The sequence below is a fragment of the Psammomys obesus genome, unplaced genomic scaffold (assembly GCF_907164565.1).
Source record: "Psammomys obesus unplaced genomic scaffold, mPsaObe1.curated_primary_1811, whole genome shotgun sequence".
In the NCBI taxonomy this organism is placed as follows: Eukaryota; Metazoa; Chordata; class Mammalia; order Rodentia; family Muridae; genus Psammomys; species Psammomys obesus.
Genome location: NW_026596040.1, coordinates 4,163,231 through 4,170,190, shown reverse-complemented (window position 1 = coordinate 4,170,190; position 6,960 = coordinate 4,163,231). Strand labels below are relative to the sequence as shown.

Here is a 6,960-nt window from a genome sequence, read left to right as displayed (position 1 = left end):
CTTATCTTATCTTATCTTATCTTATCTTATCTTATCTTATCTTATCTCTATCATCTATGTATCTATCATCCATCTATCTATCTAATGTGAGTGCGTGTGTACTCATGTCAGATGTGTGCAGGTTAGAGAATAACTTATAAGAATCATTTCTCTTGGCATGTAGTGATAGAATTCAGAACTCAGATCATCAGGCTTGGCAGCAAGCACCTTTACCTGATGAGCCATCTCATCAGCCCTTACCTTTCCCCTCTTTCTTGAGACTGAATCTCTCATTGGGACCCAGAGCTTGCTGCTCAGGTAGGCTGGCCAGCCAGTGAGCCATCTCTGAGATTACAAGTATAAACCACTACATATGGGTCTTTCATGTGGATTCCTGGGATTGAACTTCAGTCTTCTCATTTGTGTGGCAAACATTTTAAAGGCTGATCTACCTTACAATATGTTTCTGCTTCCCTTTTCAGCCTCGCCTTCTGTCTTCATTAGGGTTTCTATTACTGCGATGAAGTAATGACAAAAAACAAAACAAAACAAAACAAAAAAACAAACAAAACACCATGACAAAAAAAAAAAAAAGACAAGTTGGGAAGGAAAGGGTTGATTTGGCTTACACTTCCACAGAACTGCTCATCACTGAAGGAAGTTAGGACGGGGGAGGAACCTGAAGGAAGGAACTGATGCAGACGCCATGGAGGGGTGCTGCTTACTAGCTTTTTCCTCTTGGCTATCTCAGCCTGCTTTCTTATAGAACCCAGGACCCCCTGTCCAGGGATGGAACCACCCACAATGAGGCCCTTCCTCATAAATCACTAATTAAGAAAATGTCCTAAAAGCTTGCCTACAGGCCTCATCTTATGGAGACATTGTCTTGAGGTTTCCTCTTCTCAAATCTCTCTAGCTGGTGTCGAGTTGACATACCATTCTCCAGCACAGCTGACCCCTTGTCGCCTTGACACACAAACACATCACTGTTAAGCCACAACTTTTCTTTTCTTGTTCATCCCCAAGATGACACGTTAATATCAATAACAGTATAAAACATTTCACAAACTTAAAAAGTCTCACAGTCTTTACAAATTCAAACACTTCAAAGTTGAGACTTTTTAAAAAATTCAAAGTCTCTTTAAAAAGCCCACAATCTCTTTTAAAATTTAATCTCTCAGCTGCAGGATCCTGTAAAGTCAAAAGTAAATTAAGCATATTTTTGCTCTGAGAGGGAAATACCAGGACATAGTCACAATTAGATCAAAGCAATGTCCAATATCTGGGCTCCTACAAAAAGCTCTCTTCCCCAGCCCCACCCTCCGCATCACACACAGCTTGTCTTCTAAGCTTGGACAGGATCACTGTCCTACTGCCACTGTTCTTGCCAGTCCTTTCATGGTCCTGTCATCTCCAAGATGCTGGGCTCTCTGCTGCATCTGGATGGCACTTTCACCAGCAGCCCCTCCTGGGCTCTCTTTATGGAGCTAAGCCTCGATTTTTCTGCATGGCCCCTCAACCTGGACCTTTAATTGCTATTGAGGCTGCATCTTGGCCAATGGCCTCTCTTGGCTTCTCAGTGCCAAGACTCAGTTGCTCTCCATGACCCCTTATGTCTTCAAAACCAGAACCACCTGGGTAGCTCTTATACTACCAAGTTTGGCTACCAGCTCAAGGTACAACCATGGCCACCTCTGGAACACAGCTTCTGGGTGCAGACTCTTAGGAACCACTTCTCAGAAGAATTTGTGGTTAGTGATGCTGGTCTTTCTTCAATCACTGCTAATTTCTCAGCTTCAGCTAGCCAGCACAATATCCCAGTAAAATAAAAATGATTTAGTGGTTCTGGTCTCCTGTTAATCGTAGCCTATTCTTCAGCCCCAGATGACCAGAACCCCAGATTCCTCACACAAATGGTGCCATAGCATCGTTGTTTCCTCTGAACCTTGACAAAACAGGTTTCTGTTGCCTGTACTGCTCTCAACACTCTTGTCTTCAAGTCTCTGACAAAACAACCCACTGGGCTCTCAATACTCAATGGCTCTTCTAGTCCAAAGTCCTTCCACAATCCTCACAGAAACGTTAAGTCTGCCACATAACCCACACCCCTGGCACTGACTTCTGTCTTAGGGTTTTATTGCTGTGAAGAGACACAAGGACCACAACAACTCTTATGACGGAAACAGTTCACTGGGGCTGGTGGAAAAGTTCAGAGGTTTAGTCATCCTAATATTGGGAAGCATGGCGACACATGGGCAGACACGGTGCCGGAGAGGTAACAGAGTTCTAAGCCCAGATGTGCATGCAGCAAGAAGAGGGCCAACCACTGTGCCTAGCTTGGGTAAATGGAATCCCAAAGTCCACCCCCAGTGACACACTTCCGCAAACAAGGCCACACCTACTTGTACAAGTCAATGCTTCCTAATGCCACTCCCTAACCATTCATATATGTAAGTCTATTGGGGGCTGTTCTCGCTCAAACCACCGTACCTTCCTCTCTCTGTTCCTGCTCTTCAACCCAGCCATGTGATCTCTTTGGCCAGGCTGTTTTTGTCATTTAGTTCTCACCTCTTTCTTGTCACTTCTCTTTTCTATTAAAAATCTAAATAATAAATACATCACGAGCACAGTTTATGCATCACTGACATAATAGTATGAGCAATGTGTGTATCCAAACCACACACCTTCCCTCCCTCTAGAGCAAGCGGTTCTCAATCTGTGGGTCGAGGCCCCCTGGGGTCTCAGAGATCCTGCATATCATATATACACCACAGTTCATAGTGATGGTGAAATTATAGTTACAAAGTAGCAGTGAAATAATCTTATGGTTGGGGTTCGCCACAACACGTGGACTGTATTAAGAGGGACTGAAACATGAGGAACTGTATTGAAGGGTCGCAGCATCAGGAAGGTTGAGGTAAGCGTAGCACTGAAGTGTGTGTGAACTGATCATCCCAGGGCTTTTCTGTGTAGTTTCTCCCACTCTGGTAACACATCCCTACCCAAGCTCCTCTGCTGTGCCTGCTATGAGCATCGCATGAAAGCACATGCTATAAGTGACATGGAGGTTGGCTGTGTCTTCGTGGTTCCTGTCTCATATTTCATGGCAGGGATAGGCCACCATGGGACTGTTCTCTTGTGTATGTGTCACTTGGGCAGCTTTTAGTTTGGGGCTGTTATAAATAGTGTTATGAACATCCTTGTCCATGTCCCCTGTGCCCATGTTCCTCCAGGATACACACCTTGGAATGGAACCTATGGGCCGTAGGGTAGGAGCTTGTGCAGTTTTATTAGGTAATAACAAATGGTTTCCCAGTGTGGCTATAACAGTTTACACATCTGCCAGCAAAAGCAACAGTTCCTGTTCTTTCAGTCTTGCCAGATGAGGTAACACTCAGATATTTAATATCTGCTCCTGTGTTGGAATGGAACGCTCACTCATTGTGGTTTTACATTCTTGCCTCTGAATGCCAGTGAGCCTGAGTTTATTCTTTTTTTTTTTTCTGAGTTTATTCTTTTCCTCTGTTTTCAAAGGTTTACTGACCATTATTATTACATGAAATCCCTGTTTAGATCCTCTGTCTCTCCAAAGTACCTGGGTTATTATTTTATCATTATGTTGTGGAATTCTATTATTTTTAGATATAAATTCCTTATATTTTTTTATTCTGTAGTCTCTTTTGATGGACAAAAGTAGTTACAAAATATATTTCCATGCAGTTCTCTCTTCTGAAAAATCTTGGCTAAAATGCCTCTTAATCTCAAGGTTGTGAGGTATGCTTCTATGTTGCCTTTTGAAAGTTCATACTTTTACCTTTCATATATGAGTTCTCTAGTCCACAAGGAATTGATTTTGACGATGGAGGAATCCAGTTTCATCCTTTCCCCATACAGATACCCAATTAGCTCATTCATCCCTTCTGACCTGTTTGCCATAAATCACGTCTCCACCTTGTCTGTTTCCAGATTTTCTAGCATGTTCCACTGGTTTGAAAGAGCCTGGCGCTAAGTCCGAGCCAAGTTAGTTACTGCAGTTTTAACATGAGATATCTGATCAGCAGAACTCACCCTTCACCCCAAACAAGCCAGACCCTTCTCTTTAGAAATCTTTTGGCCCCCTGCTTTTCAACATTCTGTTTGAACCTTAGAGTTAATTTTTGAGTTTCATGAAAAGAAACTCTAGAGCTGTCGAGTTTGTGGATAATTTAGGGGAGAATAACAACTTGAAGATGTTAAAATTTGTGTGTGTGGAGATAAGGAGGATCATGACTGAAATTCATTCCAGGCCTCTCCCAAACTTCACTCCACTCCTCTCCTTTTCTCCCTTCCTTTCCCCTCTCCTCTCCCGTCCTCTCTGTACTTCTCGGTACTTCTCCGTAGCCCTGGATGGCCTGAAACTTGCTATGTGATCATGCCGATTACCTGCCTCAGCCTTCTGAGTGGTAGAATAACACCCATGGGCCACCACACCTGGACAAGACACTTTAAAGCTAGATACTGAGTTTTCATGTCTAAAAGCAGGACACAATTCACCATTTATTTCACCATTTAAAAATTATTATTTTTATGTTATATACGTTGCTGTTTTGACTGCATGTATGTCTGTGTGAGGGTGTCAGATCCCCTGAAACAGGAGTTACAGACTGTTGTGAGCTGACATGTGGATGCTGGGAATTGAACCCAAGTCCTCTGGAAGAGCAGCCAGTGCTCTTAACCGCTGGGCTATCTCTCCAGCCCTTGTTTCGTCTTTTTTGATCCTAAAAACTGCAAAAAATTTGACACGATGCTGCCTGCCTGTAACCCCAGTACTGTGAAAGCAGAAGAAGTTCAAGTTCAAGGTCACATCCTGCAACACACCCAGTTCAAGGCCCTGAGACCCTGTCTGAGGAAAAAGATGCAATGTAAAGCCTGTAACTTTACACTGAGTAATTGGCAGGCTGAGACAGGAGGGTTGCCATGAATTTGAGAGCAATATAGATTCCATGGTGAGTTCCAAGTCAGCCTGAGCTAGAGAGTGAGACTGAAAATAAAACAACAGAAGAAAAAGCAAAAGAAAATTACCTTCTTATTTTTCCTTTTGGTGTATAGACATGCAGTTGTGTTTACAAATACCGATTTGAGACTAGTAACCTTGATGACAACATTCCTATTCTCACTATATTCTTCTGAGTTTTATATTCTTTTGAGTTTTCCATATAGATGATAATATAATATTCATATAATGAGATTTTTTTCTTCAAATATTCAACCTTTACTTCTTGCTTAGTCTATTTGCAAGGCCCCTAGACACGGTTGATCAGGAACAGGGCAGGGCCCTGTTCTAACCTTCAAGGATCCAACATTTCACCATTAAACAACATGTTTGCTATAGATTTTAGAGAGATCCTTCTCACTGAATTCTGTTAAGGATTTTATTCCTAGCTTGATAAACTTTCTAGTATATGATAAATAGATGTAGAATTCTAACATTTTTATTGATATCATTTTTGCATACTATATTTGTCTGTATTATTTAAAATGTTCTTTAACCCACTAACATGATATATTAGTGGAACTGATTTTCTTTTCACTTTTGTCTGTTTTTATTTTATATGTATGGGTGTTTTGCTTGCATGTCTGTGTACCATGTGTTTGCAGATCCCTCAGGAGTCAGAAGAGGGAATCGTGTCTTCTGGAACTGAAGTTACAGATCAATGATAGCCACCATGGAACTGCTGGGAGATGAACTCAGAACTCCTGCAAGAGCCATTTCTCCAGCCCCATGTTTTTATTTTTAATACAAAAAATATCCTAGGCCCCATGAAATACATGGAGATTTTTTCTTTTCATGTTTGGAAGAAATTAAACAGCATTTCCTCAAAATTATGAATAAGCTTAACTATATAACTCTCTGAGTTTCAAGTTATTTTTTAATTCAATTCCCTTGTTTCCTCCCTTCCTTCCTGTCCATCTTTCTTTTTTCTCTGAAAGAGTCTGGCTATATAGTCCAGGCTGGCCTAAAACTCAAGATCCCCTGTCTTGGCTTCCACAGTGTTGGTGCAGTAGTATGTGCCATCACACTTGTCTTCAGTCTTCACTCATTGTCTTTAATGTTATATTATCCTAAAAGGTGTCTAGATGTGCCTCCTCAGATACATACAACCACTCCCTAACACACACACACACACATGCACACGCAGAAGGAGAGAGAGAACAAGGTACCTTGCATGATGCAGAGTGTTTTGTATCATTCCTGTTTCAAAGATAGACCCAATCCATTTTACTATTGTTACCAGTATGAGATGGGAGACATGGTAGGGAGAAGTAAGGGAAAGATAGGCAGGCAGGAGGCTTTTCTCAGTAGGACCAAACTTTAAAAGGAGATTTGTCTCTAAGATCCAGGAGTCAATCACAGTAGATCAAACTCCCTTAGAGAAGACCCAGTGCCGGGCAGCTGACCTCCTGTCTGGGAACATGTGTATGGTGCTTCTCTACAGCTGTGGCTCGAATTGGAGGATCTGGAAAAAGGCCCCAAATCTAACCCTCAAGTCAAACCACAAAGACAAAAATCCTCTCCCCTGAGCCAGCTCATTTGCTCAGGTACAGAACATCTTCTGCCCTGCCACCTCCGTCCTTTGTCACTGTCTTTCTTAGGCTTTTCTGAGTCCAAGTATCTGCTGCATTTAAAGCAAGATTTGGGTCCCAAGGCAGAGGGTAGGTACTATAGCCTTTTTGAAAGACAAGGACATACCAAATCCTTAATTATAATCTTTGTTTTAGTCGTTGTTTTTTTTTTTTTTTGAGACAGGATTTCTCTGTGTAACACTGGCTGTCCTGGAACTAGCTCCGTAGCATAGGTTAGCCTCGAACTGAGAGATTCTCCTGCCTCTGCCACCAAGTGCTGGGAGTAAAGGCATTCACCACCACTGCCCAGTCCTTTGTCCACTTGAAAGAGTTACAATTTATAGTGTAACCACAATATTTCAATAAGCAGAGTTCCTG

General features: G+C 42.1%; 1 protein-coding gene across 1 annotated transcript in view; it reads right to left on the bottom strand.

Moving 5' to 3' along the window:
- Nucleotides 1-6,960, bottom strand: part of Sh3rf2 (SH3 domain containing ring finger 2) — a 102,917-nt gene that overhangs the window by 19,640 nt on the left and 76,317 nt on the right. The window lies entirely within an intron of this gene.